This window comes from Martes martes (assembly GCF_963455335.1).
Source record: "Martes martes genome assembly, chromosome: 4".
Lineage (NCBI taxonomy): Eukaryota > Metazoa > Chordata > Mammalia > Carnivora > Mustelidae > Martes > Martes martes.
The window spans coordinates 82,730,925-82,745,384 of NC_137891.1; the positions used below are offsets into that span (position 1 = coordinate 82,730,925).

General features: G+C 39.2%; 1 pseudogene across 1 annotated transcript in view; it reads left to right on the forward strand.

Moving 5' to 3' along the window:
• The first annotated feature begins 11,373 nt into the window (after positions 1-11,373).
• Positions 11,374-14,460, forward strand: part of LOC308341619 (bifunctional methylenetetrahydrofolate dehydrogenase/cyclohydrolase, mitochondrial-like) — an 86,476-nt pseudogene continuing 83,389 nt past the window's right edge. Inside the window, exon 1 of the transcript in view lies at positions 11,374-11,563. The product of the transcript in view is annotated as a bifunctional methylenetetrahydrofolate dehydrogenase/cyclohydrolase, mitochondrial-like (transcript). The remainder of the gene's footprint in view (positions 11,564-14,460) is intronic.

The window sequence follows — 14,460 nt, forward strand, 5'->3', positions numbered from 1 at the left end:
AGAGAGACCCTAAAAGTAGTGGATCAGAAAGGAACAGAGACAATATACACTAACAGTCACCTTACAGGCAATACAATGGCACTAAATTCATATCTCTCAATAGTCACCCTGAATGTAAATGGACTAAATGCCCCCAATCAAAAGACACAGGGTATCAGAATGGATTAAAAAAAATCAATATGCTGCCTACAAGAAACTCATTTTAGACCTGAAAACACCTCCAGATTTAAAGTGAGGGGGTGGAAAACAATGTACAATGCTAATGGACATCAGAAGAAAACTGGGGTGGCAATCCTTATATCAGATCAATTACATTTTAAGCCAAAGTCTATAATAAGAGATGAGGAAGGACATTATATCATACTCAAAGGCTTATCCAACAAGAAGCTCTAATAATTTTAAATATCTATGCCCCCAACATGGGAGCAGCCAACTATATAAACCAATTAATAACAAAATCAAAGAAACACATTGACAATAATGCAATAATAGTAGGGGACTTTAACACTCCCCTCACTGAAATGGACAGATCACCCAAGCAAAGGATCAACAAGGAAATAAAGGCCTTAAAAGACACACCGGACCAGATGGACATCAGAGATATATTCAGAACATTCCAACCCAAAGCAACAGAATACACATTCTTCTCTAGTGCACATGGAACATTTTCCAGAATAGATCACGTCCTGTGTCACAAATCAGGTTTCAACCTGTATCAAAAGATTGGGATCATTCCCTGCATATTTTCAGACCACAATGCTCTGAAGCTAGAACTCAATCACAGGAGGAAATTTGGAAAGAACCCAAATACATGGAGACTAAACAGCATCCTATTAAAGAATGAATGGTTCAACCAGGAAATTAAAGAAGAATTGAAAAAATTCATGGAAACAAATGAAAATGAAAACACAACAGTTCAAAATCTGTGGGACATAACAAAGGCAGTCCTGAGAGGAAAATATATAAGGATACAAGCTTTTCTCAAGAAACAAGAAAGGTCTCAAATACACAACCTAACCCTACACCTAAAGGAGCTGGAGACAGAACAGCAAGTAAAGCCTAAACCCAGCAGGAGAAGAGAAATCATAAAGATCAGAGCAGAAATCAATGAACTAGAAACCAAAAAAAAAAAAAAAAAAATAGAACAAGTCAATGAAACTAGGAGCTGATTGTTTGAAAGAATTAATAAGATTGATAAACTCCTGGCCACACTTATCAAAAAGAAAAGAGAAAGGATGCAAATAAATAAAATCATGAATGAAAGAGGAGAGATCACAACCAACACCAAAGAAATACAAACAATTATAAAAACATATTATGAGAAACTCTATGCCAACAATTTTGACAATCTGGAAGAAATGGATGCATTCCTAGAGACATATAAACTACCACAACTGAACCAGGAAGAAATTGAAAACCTGAACAGACCTGTAACCAGTAAGGAGATTGAAACAGTCATCAAAAATCTCCCAATGAACAAAAGCCCAGGGCCAGATGGCTTCCCAGGGAAATTCCACCAAACATTTAAAGAAGAATTAATTCCTATTCTCCTGAAACTGTTCCAAAAAATAGACATGGAAGGGAAACTTCCAAACTCATTTTATGAGGCCAATATCACCTTGATCCCAAACCAGACAAGGATCCCATCCAAAAAGAGAATTACAGACCAATATCTTTGATGAACACAGATACAAAAATTCTCACCAAAATGCTAACCAATAGGATCCAACAGTACATTAAAAGGATTACTCACCACAACCAAGTGGGATTGATTCCAGGGCTGCAAGGTTTGTTCAACATCCGCAAATCAATCAATGTGATATAATACATTAATAAAAGAAAGAATAAGAACCATATGATACTCTCAATAGATGCTGAAAAAGCATTTCTCAAATTTCAGCATCCCTTCCTGATTAAAACTCTTCAAAGTGTAGGTATAGAGGACACATACCTCAATATTATCAAAGCCATCTATGAAAAACCCACCACAAATATCATTCCCAATGGAGAAAAACTGAGAGCTTTTTCACTAAGGTCAGGAACGTGGCATGGATGTCCATTATCACCACTGCTATTCAACATAGTACTTGACGTCCTAGCCTCAGCAATCAGACAACAAAAAGAAATTAAAGGCATCCAAATTGGCAAAGAAGTCAAACTATCACTCTTTGCAAGTGATTAGATTAAGGAGTCAATCCCAATTACAATTGCACCCCAAACCATAAGATACTTAGGAATAAACCTAACCAAAGAGGCAAAGAATCTATACTCAGAAAAGTATAAAGTACTCATGAAAGAAATTGAGGAAGACACAAAGAAATGGAAAAGTGTCCCATGCTTCTAGATTGGAAGAACAAATATTGTGAAAATGTCTATGCTACCTAAAGCAATCTACACGTTTAATGCAATCCCTATCAAAATACCATCAATTTTTCTCATGGAACAAATAATGCTCAAATTTATATGGAACCAGAAAAGACCTTGAATAGCCAAGGGAATATTGAAAAAGAAAACCAAAGTTGGTGGCATAATAATTCCAGACTTCAAGCTCCATTACAAAGCTGTCATCATCAAGACAGTATGGTACTCGCACAAAACCAGACACATAGATCAATGGAACAGAATAGAGAGCCCAGAAATAGACCCTCAACTCTATGGTCAACTAATCTTCTACAGAGCAGGAAAGATGTCCAATGGAAAAAAGACAGTCCCTTCAACAAATGGTGTTGGGAAAATTGGATAGCCACATCCAGAAAAATGAAATTGGACTATTTACTTACACCACACATGAAAATAGACTCAAAATGGATGAAGGACCTCAATGTGAGAAAGGAATTCATCGAAATCCTTGAGGAGAACACAGGCAGCAACCTCTTCGACCTCAGTTGCAGCAACTTCTTCCTAGGAACATCGTCAAAGGCAAGGGAAGCAAGGGCAAAAATGAACTATTGGGATTTCTTCAAGATCAAAAGCTTTTGCACAGCAAAGGAAACAGTTAACAAAACCAAAAGACAACTGACAGAATGGGAGAAGATATTTGCAAATGACATATCAGATAAAGGGCTCATACACAAAATTCATAAAGAGCTTAGCAACTCAACACCCAAAGAACAAAGAATCCAATCAAGAAATGGGCAGAGGACATGGACAGACATTTCTGCAAAGAAGACATCCAAATGGCCAACAGACACATGAAAAAATGCTCCACATCACTCAGCATCAGGGAAATACAAATCAAAACCACAATGAGATACCACCTCACACCAATCTCTGACTGGTTAAAATTAACAAGTCAGGAAATGACAGATGCTGGTGAGGATGCAGAGAAAGGGGAACCCTCCTACACTGTTGGTGGGAATGCAAGCTGGTGCAACCACTCTGGAAAACAGCATGGAGGTTCCTCAAAAAGTTGAAAATAGAGCTACACTATGACTCAGCAATTGCACTACTGGGTATTTACCTTAAGCATACAAACATAGTGATCCAAAGGGTCACATGCACCCGAATGTTTATAGCAGCGATGTCCAGAATAGCCAAACTACGGAAAGAACCTAGACGTCCATCAATAGATGAATGGATATAGAAGATGTGGTATATATACACAATGGAATACTATGCAGTCATCAAAAGAAATGAAATCCTGCCATTTGCGATGACGTGGATGGAACCAGAGGGTATTACGCTCAGCAAAATAAGTCAATTGGAGAAAGACAACTAGGGGTCAGGAGAGGGTGGTGGGAGTATGGACATTGGAGAGGGGGTGAGTGCTGTGAAATGTGTAAACCTGACGATTCGCAGACCTGTACCCATGGGGCTAAAATACATTATATATTTATAAAAAAAATTTTTTAATGTGAATAGAACATCTAAATTTTTTAAAGATTTTATTTACTTATTTGAAAGAGAGAGAGAGAGTTCGCACAAGCAGGGAGAGGGGGAGAAGCAGACTCCCCACTGAGCAGGGAGCCCAATGCAGGGCCAATCCCAGAACTCCGAGAGTATGATACAGGATGACGGCAAACACTTAAGGGACTGAGCCACCCAGGAGCCCTCAAAATCTAAAATTATTAAAATAATTATTATAAAAATAGAATTAAAAACATTATTAGTTGTAATAAAAATAGAATTTAAAAATTCAAAAACAAAAAGCTCTGGAACTAGGGGCACCTGGGTGGCTCAGTGGGTTAAGCCTCTGACTTCTGCTCAGGTCATGATCTCAGGGTCCTGGGACTGGACCCTACATCAGGCTCTCTGCTCAGTAGGTAGCCTGCTTCCCCCTCACCCTTTGCCTCCCTCTCTCTATCAAATAAATAAATAAAATCTTAAAAAAAAAAAAAAGCTCTGGAACTAAATAACCAAAAGGAAACCCTAAGGACCCACCATATTTGGATACCTCAGTGTTGTCCCAAGCCAAAGATGGCTGACAGAGTGGTTGCTGCCCCCCTGTCTCCAGCCAGCCAGCATCAAGAGGCTGGCCCCAGCCCTCCACCTCTCCTGCGTATGATGACCTGGACCTGAAACTTTCCTGTTTTCCTGTCTGCACCTTCATGTCCTCCTTGAAGCTGTGTCATACACATGCATATACCAGCAGCTTATTCTTTCCTAAGAGCTTAATGACCTTGATTTAGATCACTGGAATATTTAACAACAGCCTTGCATATCCCGAAGTTCAAAAAATAAGTTTACTTACTCTGTCTGAGATTATTATTTTGGAGAAGCCAAATTAGGAAATTTCTTATCTAAAAGACATCTATTAAAAGAGATCATATGTTTTCATATAATATTAGGAAGCTGTTTTAAAAGGCATTTCGGCTCTCCTACATTCTCTCAGACCACTGCAAATGAAAAAACTTCCTTACTTAAATGTTAAGACTGGCCAAAGATTTTTCTGTGCTAAGCTAATAAAAAAATCAAGAACACAAAGCAAAAGGCCTGAAATGCAAACAAACCTGGAAATCCCTCACATCAATTGAAAAATTTCTCCCATAAAGAGATCATAATAAAACTTGCTAACTTTTTCAAAATATTTTTTTACCATGTATAAATTTGCATTAATTTTTTTTTTTTTTAGTGTTCAAAGATTCATTGTTTATGCACCACACCCAGTGCTCCATACAATACATGCCCTCCCTAATACCCACCACCAGGCTCACCCATCCACCAACTCCGCTCCCCTCCAAAACCCTAAGATTGTTTCTCAGAGTCCCAGTCCTTCACGGTTCATCTGTTCCTCTGATTTGCCCCTATTCACTTTTCCTTCCCTTCTCCTAATGTCCTCCATGTTATTCCTTATGTTCCACAAGTAAGTGAAACCATATGATAATTAACTTTCTCTGCTTGACTTATTTCAATCAGCATAATCTCCTCCAGTTCCATCCATATTGATGCAAAAATTGGGAATTCATCCTTTCTGATGGCTGAGTAAAATCCCATTGTATATAGGGACCAATCTACTTTATCCATTCATCTGTTGAAGGGCATCTTGGCTCTTTCCATAGTTGGCTATTATGGACATTGCTGCTATGAACATTGGAGTACAGATGGCCCTTCTTTTCATTACATCTGTATCTTTGGGGTAAATACCCAGTAGTGCAATTGCCAGGTCATAGGGTAGCTCTATTTTTAATTTTTTGAGGAATCTCCACACTGTTTTCCAAAGTGGCTGCACCAACTTGCATTCCTACCAACAGTGTAAGAGGGTTCCCCTTTCTCCACATCCTCTGCAACACTTGTTGTTTGCTGTCTTGTTGAATTGGCCATTCTGACTCGTGTAAGGTGTTATCTCAGTGTGGTTTTGATTTGAATCTCCCTAATGGCTAATGATGATGAACATTTTTTCATGTATCTGTTAGCCATTTATATGTCTTTGGAGAAGTCTCCGTTCATTTCTTCTGCCCATTTTTGACATGATCATCTGTTTTTTGGGTGTTGAGTTTGAGTAGTTCTTTATAGATCTTGGATATCAGCCCTTTGTCTGTAGTGTCATTTGTGAATATCCTCCCATTCCGTTGGTTGCCTCTTTGTTTTGTTGACTGTTTCCTTTGCTATGCAGAAGTTTTTGATCTTGATGAAGTCCCAAAAGTCCATTTTAGCTTTTGTTTCCTTTGCCTTTGGAGACATGTCTTGAAACAAGTTGCTGTGGCTGATGCCAAAGAAGTTACTGCCTATGCTGTCCTCTAGGATTTTGATAGGTTCCTGCCTCATGTTGAGGTCCTTTATCCATTTTGAGTTTATCTTTGTGTATGGCATAAGAGAATGATCAAGTTTCATTCTTCTACACACAGCTGCCCAATTTTCCCAACACCATTTATTGAAGAGGTTTTCTTCTATCCACTGGATATTTTTTCCTGCTATGTCTAAGATTAGTTAACCATAGAGCTGAGGGTCCATATCTGGGCTCTCTGTTCCATTGACCTCTGTGTCTGTATTTGTGCCAGTACCATGCTGTCTTAGTGATCACAGCCTTGTAAAAAGCTTGAAATCAAGCAATGTGATACCACCAGCTTTGTTTTTCTTTTTCAACATTTCCTTGGCAATTCAGAGTCTTTTCAAGTTCCATATAAACTTTAGGATTGTTTGTCCCAACACTTTGAACAATGCCAGTGGAATTTTGATCAGGATGACATTGAAAGTATAGATTGCTCTGGGCAGTATAGACATTTTAACAATGTTTATTCTTCTGATCCATGAGCATGGACTGCCTTTCCACCTTTTTGTGTCTTCTTCAATTTCTTTCATGAGTGTTCTGGGGTTCCTCATGTACAGATCCTTTAACCTCTTTGGTTAGGTTTATTCCCAGATATCTTATGGTTCTTGGTGCTATAGTAAATGGAATCAATTCTCTCATTTCCCTTTCTATATTTTCATTGTTAATGTATAAGAAAGCAACTGATCTCTGTACATTGATTTTGTATCCTGCAACATTACTGAATTGCTATATGAGTTCTAGTAGTTTGGAGGTGGAGTCTTTGGGGTTTTACATATAAAGTATCATGCCATCTGTGAAGAGAGTTTGACTTCTTCCATGCCAATTTGGATACACTTTATTTCTTTTTGTTGTCTGATTGCTGTTGCTAGGATTTCTAGTACTATGTTGAACAACAATTGTGAGAGTGGGCACCCTTGTCATGTTCCTGATCTCAAAGGGAAGGCTGTCAGTTATTCCCCATTGAGAATGAGATTTGCTGTGGGTTATTCATGGATAGATTTTATGAAGTTGAGGAATGTTACTCTATCCATATATTCTGAAGAGCTTTAATCAGGAATGGATGCTGTATTTTGTCAAATGTTTTTTCTGCATCAATTGAGAGGACCATGTGGTTCTTCTCTCTTCTCTTATTGATTTGTTCTATCACATTGGTTGATTTGTGAATGTTGAACCACACTTGCATCACATGGATAAATCCCACATGGTCATGGTGGATAATTTTTTTTAATGTAGTGTTGGATTCTATTAGTTAGGATCTTGTTGAGAATCTTGACATCCATATTCATCTGGGATATTGGTCTGAAATTCTCCTTTGTTATGGGGTCTTTGCCACATTTGGGGATCGGGGTAATGCTGGCTTCATAGAAAGAGTCTGGAAGTTTTCCTTCTGTTTCTATTGTTTGAAACAGCTTCAGGAGAATAGGTATTATTTCTTCTTTGAATGCGTGGTAGAATTCTCCAGGTAATCTGTCAGGTCCTGGATTCTTGTCTTTTGAGAGGTGTTTGATCACTGCTTCAATCTCATTAGTAGATATTGGTCTATTCAGGTTGTCAATTTCTTCCTGATTCAATCTTGTAAGTTTATAGGTTTCCAGGAATGCATCTATTTCTTCTAGGTTGCATAACTTATTAGCATATAACTATTGATACTAGTTTCTGATAATATTTTCTATTTCCTTGGTGTTAGTCATGATCTCTCCCCTTTCATTCATAATTTTATTAATTTGGGTTCTCTCTCTTTTCTTTTGGATTAGTTTGCCTTGTGGTGTATTAATATTATTAATTCTTTCAAAGAATCAGCTTCTAGTTTCATTGATGCATTCTACTGTATCTCTAGTTTCTCTTTCATTGATCTCTGTTCTAATCTTAATTATTTCCCTTTTTGTGCATGGAGTAGGCTTAATTTGTTGTTGATTTTCCAGTTCTTTAAGGTGTAAAGAGAGGTGATATATTCAGGATTTTTCAATTCTTTTGAGTGAGGCTTGGATGGTTATGTATTTCCCACTTAGGAATACCTTTGCCATATCCCATAGGTTTTGGACCATTGTGTCTTCATTCTCACTGGTTTCTGTGAATTGTTTAAGTTCTTTGATTTCCTGGTTGATCCAAACATTCTTGAGCAGGATGATCTTTGGCTTCCAAGTGTTTGAATTCCTTCCAAACTTTTTCTTGTGGTTGAGTTCCAGTTTTAAAGCATTGTGGTCTGAGAATATGCAGGGAATAATCTCAGTCTTTTGGTATCTTTTGAGCCCTGGTTTGTGACCCAGTGTGTGGTCTATTCTGGAGTAAGTTCCACATGCACTTGAGAAGAATGAGTATTCTTTTGTTTCAGGGTGGAATGTTCTGTATATATCTATGAATGTTCTGTATATATCTATGAGGTCCATCTGGTACATGGAAACAATGCTCTTGCTTCTTTATTGATTTTCTGCTTGGATAATCTTACTGAGAGTGCTGTGTTAATATCCAAGATGAATACAATTAATGTGTTCATATCAAAATGACTCTTTATTTTGATTAACAGTTGGCTTATGTAGTTGGCTGCTCCCATATTAGGGACGTAAATACTTACAATTGTTAGATCTTCTTGGTGGATAGACACTTTAAGAATGATGTAGTGTCCTTCTATATCTCTGACTACAATCTTTAGCTTAAAAACCTAATTTATCTGACATGAGAATCACTACTGCAGATTTCTTTTGAAGCCATTTGGTGGTTCTCCATCCCTTCACTTTCAGTTTGGATGTATCCTTAGGTTCCAAATGGGTCTCTTGTAGATAGCATAAGGATGGGTCCTGTCATTTTAACTAGACTGCAACCCTGTGCTGTTTTATGGGAGCATTTAGGCCATTCATGTTGAGAGTAATTACTGAAAGATAAGTTTTTATTGACATGTTGCCTGTGAAGCCCTTGTTTCTATAGATTGTCTCTGTAAATTTCTGTTATATGTCACTCTTGGGTTCTTTTTCTTATATAGAACCCCCTTAATATTTCTTGTAGTGTCTGCTTGGTGGTCACATAATCTTTTAAACCTTGCCATTCTTGGAAGCTCTCTGTCTGTCCATCCATTTTGAATGTCAGCATTGCTGGATAAAGTATTCTTGGCTGCATGTTCTTCTCATTTAGTGCCCTGAATATGTCTTGCCAGCTCTTTCCAGCTTGCCAAGTTTCTGCAGACAGATCTGATATTATTCTGTTGGTCCTTCCTCTGTACCTAAGGAATCTCTTCCCCCTAGCTGCCCTTAAGACCTCCTGTCTGAAATTATGACTCGTGAATTTCACAATTAAGTGTCTGGATGTCTTTCTAGACTTGTTGATTTCAGGGGGTGTCCATTTTGCCTCTAGTACATGAACACTTATTCCATTCCCAGATTAGGGAAATTTTCATCCAGAATTTGTTCAACTATATCTTCTAGTCTTCTTTCTTTCTCCACCCTCTCAGGGATCCCAATCATTCTGACATTGGAACATTTCATGGCACCATTTATTTCCCAATTCTGTTTTCATGGTTTCTAAGCTGTATGTTCCAGGCCTTCTCCTGATCCTTCTTTTCTGTTAGTTTGTCTTCTAGATCACTAATTCTGTCTTCTGCCTCATTTACTCTAGCTTTTAGAGTATTTAGATTAGATTGGATCTCATTGGTAGCATTTTTAAGTTTTGCCAGTTCAGCTCTCATTTCAGCCCTTAGAGATTCTATATTGCCACTAATGGTCTTCTCCAACCTAGCCATTGCCTGGACAATTGTTACCCTGAATTCCATTTCCAACATATCATTTACGTCAAAATCCAATAGTTCTGTGGCAGAGGTCACAATCTGTGATTTTTTTCCTCTGTTGGGTGTTCTTCCTCCTAGTCATTTTGGTGAGAGGTGGTTGAGGGGATGTATATCTGGATATATCAACCACAATCCAGTCAAGGTGCACATTGGACAGTTTCCAAGGAACCAGAAGTCACCAACAAAAAGAAAGAAAAAAAATAAAAAAGAGAGAGAGAGAAAGAGGGAAAAAAAGAAGAAACCCAGCCAAAATGAGCCCCCAAAGTGACGTTTATAAGATACGTAAACAAAAATGAACAAGCAAAAAAAATGACAAAACTAAAAGAAAAAAAAAAAAGGAAAGAAAGAAAAACCCAGCCAAAATGAACCCCAAGAATAAGATTTACATAGTACTAAAACAAAAACAAGTATACAGAAATACTGACAGAAGAATAAGATGGAAAGGTGGTTATAAACCTTCAATGTGGATGAGGAAAGTTATTTCAGTTCTTCATGGGTATATGTTGTTATCTATATTAAAGGACTCAACTTTCCAGAGATACAGGGAAATTAAAACTGTTTTATATACAGGAGTAGTACCGAATAGGGAAAAAGGATTACCTTGAAACTTATACCTATATATATAATTTTAAAAAAGAAAAGAAAAAGAAAAAGAAACACAAACACAGGTATATGTATGAAAAAAGTTCAAGTTAAAAAGTTATTATGTAATATATTATATTAAACATCTAGTTGTAATTGTAATAAAATAAAAGATAAAAAAATAAAAGAATCACTAGAATGAATTTTTTTTTAGAATGAATTTTTTTTTAAGTTGTATCTATGAAATATACAGGTTTTGGAGCAACACTTGGGACTTAAGATATTGTTTTCCCCTGATGTTGGGGTTTTACAGTTTTGTGGGGACCCTGTGGTTATTGTCCTCTTGTTCTTTTGGCTTGTCTTCTGGGGTAAATGCCTACCACATTGTTTTTCAGTCAGTATTGCTTGGGCTTAGGCGCCCTGCCCCCTACCAAGGGGCTGGGCTCTGTGGAAACTGGTCTTTCAGGCTCTGGTTCTCTGGAGGTTTTTGTTCTTTGGTGGCTTTTGGTGGCTTTTCAGAGGGTTAGTGCAAAGTAAACTGTCCCACACCCAGTCCATTGCCTCAGAGATAAGACAGTCTGCTCCCCTCTGGATGGTCCAAAAAACACAGATTCTCCCTCTGCAAATTCTGCTGAACACCACAACCTCCTACAGGAAGTTTGCACTCCCAGCCACCATCTCAGTGGTTGCCCAAGGCCCCCGCTTGTCTCTGCACCCCTGTGTCACTAAAACCAAGAGTGATATTGGTCTGGGCGAGCCCAATCCCATTGGCTGCCATTGCTGGGACTGATGTCTGGAGTCCACGCCCATGTTGGTTGCGCTCAGACCCAGCTGCAGCTCAGGTTGTGGAATTCTGCAGGTCCAAGGACCTCTGACAGGAGCCTGCACCTGGCTTTCTCAGGCATGGGTGGGAGTGTGTGCACCTCCAGTGGTGGTACAAGCAGCTGCAGGCTCAGAGACCACCAATTGGAACCCCTGCCAGGCTCTCTCAGACATGGGTAGGTGCCAGCTGCTACTGCCCTGGGACTGTGGGTTTAGGTTGGTGCCTGTGGCTGCCAGATTCCACCAATTGCCCTTTAAGCAAAATTTTGTGCATTTTTAACCAGACTCCAACTTAATCCTGGTCCCCAAGCACAGGGAACTTTCATACTGCAGTATTACTTTCCAATGGGTCGCTTCAAGTGGCTCTCCCCCACTTCTGTTTATCCTGCAATATCAGTTTGAGAACTCCCACTGCACTTTACCTCTCCACTGATGATCTTCTATCCCTGTGGAGATCCAGAAGTGTATAGCCTTACATCTTGGGCTGATTTCATGGGTGTTCAGAACGTTCTGGTAGATATTTAGCTCAATTCAGCAGACCAGTTGAAATAGGGTCTCCTACTTCTCTGCCATCTTGCCCAGAGTCCTTTAAAAATACTTTTTAATTAAAAAAATACTTTTTAATATATATATATTTATCAAGTAAATGCTATGCCCAACATGGGGCTTGAACTCACAAGCTAAAGATCAATCATTGCATATTATACCAACTGAGCCAGCCAAGTGCCTCAAAATTTGCTCACTTTTATATGCCAGAATTTGATACATGAATAGCACACAATAAATAATTATTGAATTGATAAAGAAGTGAATGAAACATCCTACTTTCTCAAAGACTTGATAAATGGGGCGCCTCGGTGTCTCAGTGGGTTAAGCCTCTGCCTTTGGCTCAGGTCATGGTCTCAGATTCCTGGGATCTAGCCCACATTGGGCTCTCTGCTTGGTGAGGATCCTGCTCTCTGCCTGCCTCTCTGGCTGCTCGTGATCTCTCTCTCTCCCTGTCAAATAAATCAATAAAATATTTTTTAAAAAGACATGATAAATAAGTAAAAGCTGACAATATCAAGGTGATTTTTCACTAAATTTGGTCTAAACATGCTGAGATTCAGTCCTCCCACTGGGTAGTTTCCAAGGCTCCCCTTGGTAAGTAAGATCATTTATATATGTGGGAAGAAAGGAACCATGAGTGATTTAGACCTTCACCCACGAACTGAACTGCAGACAGGATGCTGTCCCCTGGACATGCACATCCTGAACATGAATTCACTCAGAGTAAATTCACTCTGAGTTCAGTGGGGCATGGTGGCCTGGGGGGAGGGTGTGCAGTAGGGAGGACCTGTTGCCATAGCAGGTTGTGGATGGCTCTCCCATGTGCTTCTTATTTTTAAGTAAAAATACCTTTAAAAATGATTTTACTTTGTGCTCAACTCAGGACAGCAGCTACAAGACTGGTCTGCCAAAATCAGTTTACTTCTAGTCTCACCTCAATCTTCTTTTGGGGATGTTTCATATAACCTTTGGATAAATCACTTTGGTTTCCCACTTATAAAAAATAAGTTTAATAATAGTACCTACCTCAGGGGTGCCTGGGTGGCTCAGTGGGTTAAAGCCTCTGCCTTCGGCTCAGGTCATGATCCCGGGGTCCTGGGATTGAGCTCCACATTGGGCTCTCTGCTCAGCAGGGAGCTTGCTTCCTCCTCTCTCTCTGTCTGCCTCTACTTGTGATCTCTGTCAAATAAATAAATAAAAATGTTAAAAAATGTTTGAAAAAATAATAGTACCTACCTCAGAGGTCCATTATGAGAATAAATGAAATAAGGTATATAAAGCATATATATCTGGCACAGAAAAAACACTCATTAAATGCCAGATTTTTTTTTTACTATTATCCAGAGTGTGGCATAGCCCTCAGTGTGTGTTACTCCAGAGACTTTTTGAATTATACATTTCTTAATGGGTGGCAGAGGACTTGATAGCTAACCTCTAGGTTCAAACAAAAAACTAGGAGCCCTCTGATATGTTAAAAGACTGGACCATGGCAAATTTAATTATCCTGATTCCCCAAACTGGTTTCTTTAAACACATGGTTCCATGATGCAAGAGGATCCAAATCTAAATCTAACAGAGATGTGTTGGGACCTCACAGAACTGCTTCAATCTGCCCAAACATTCCTGCACCCTTCCTCCAATGTCCAGAGCACACAACATCTGATGCAGTCATGCCACAGGAGGCTTGCACAGCCCATCCACCAGCACATAATTCTGAACACATGGGGCAGAGCTATACAGCTGCAGCTGACTCAGAGATGAACAGACTTCCAAAATGGAAAACGACACCATCTGATTTCCCTCTATATCTCCCTTTGAAATGAAAGCTCTCCATCACCCACCCCTTCTAACCCATCAGGTTCCAGCTGCACCAAAATACATTTCTGGGATGAGTAATGGGTATTAGAACATCTGTAGACTCTTAGACGTGGTTTTATATTTAGGGACTTGCTGATTATTCCCACTCCATCTTGTATGTTCATACCCATATTAGCACTGCATAAATGGAAGTTGAGACGATTTTGCAGTTCAGAGGGGTTGCTTTTGACTGTCCCTTAATGAATTTGAAGAGTTAAGAGACCATGGCTAGGAAGACTACAGAGTGTGATGCAATGTGAGCCCTCCAGGAAGCAGAAGGGTGGGCGGATGAGACTGGCAGGTGACATGGAGCACCAGAGAGCTTGCCCCAGGGCCAGGCTGTCTCTGTGGCTGAATTGGGTTCCCTGTGCCTCAATTTTTTTTAATTTAATTTTATTTTTTTCAATGTTCCAGCATTCATTGTTTATGCACCACACCCAGTGCTCCATTCAATGCATGCCCTCCATAATACCCACCATCAGGCTCACCCAACCCCCCAACTCTCCACCCCTCCAAAACCCTCAGTTTGTTTCTCAGAGTCCACAGTCTCTCATGGTTTGTCTCCCCCTCCAATTTCCCCCAACTCACTTCTCCACCCCATCTCCCAATGTCCTCCGTGTTATTCCTTATACTCTACAAGTAAGTGAAACCATATGATACTTGACTC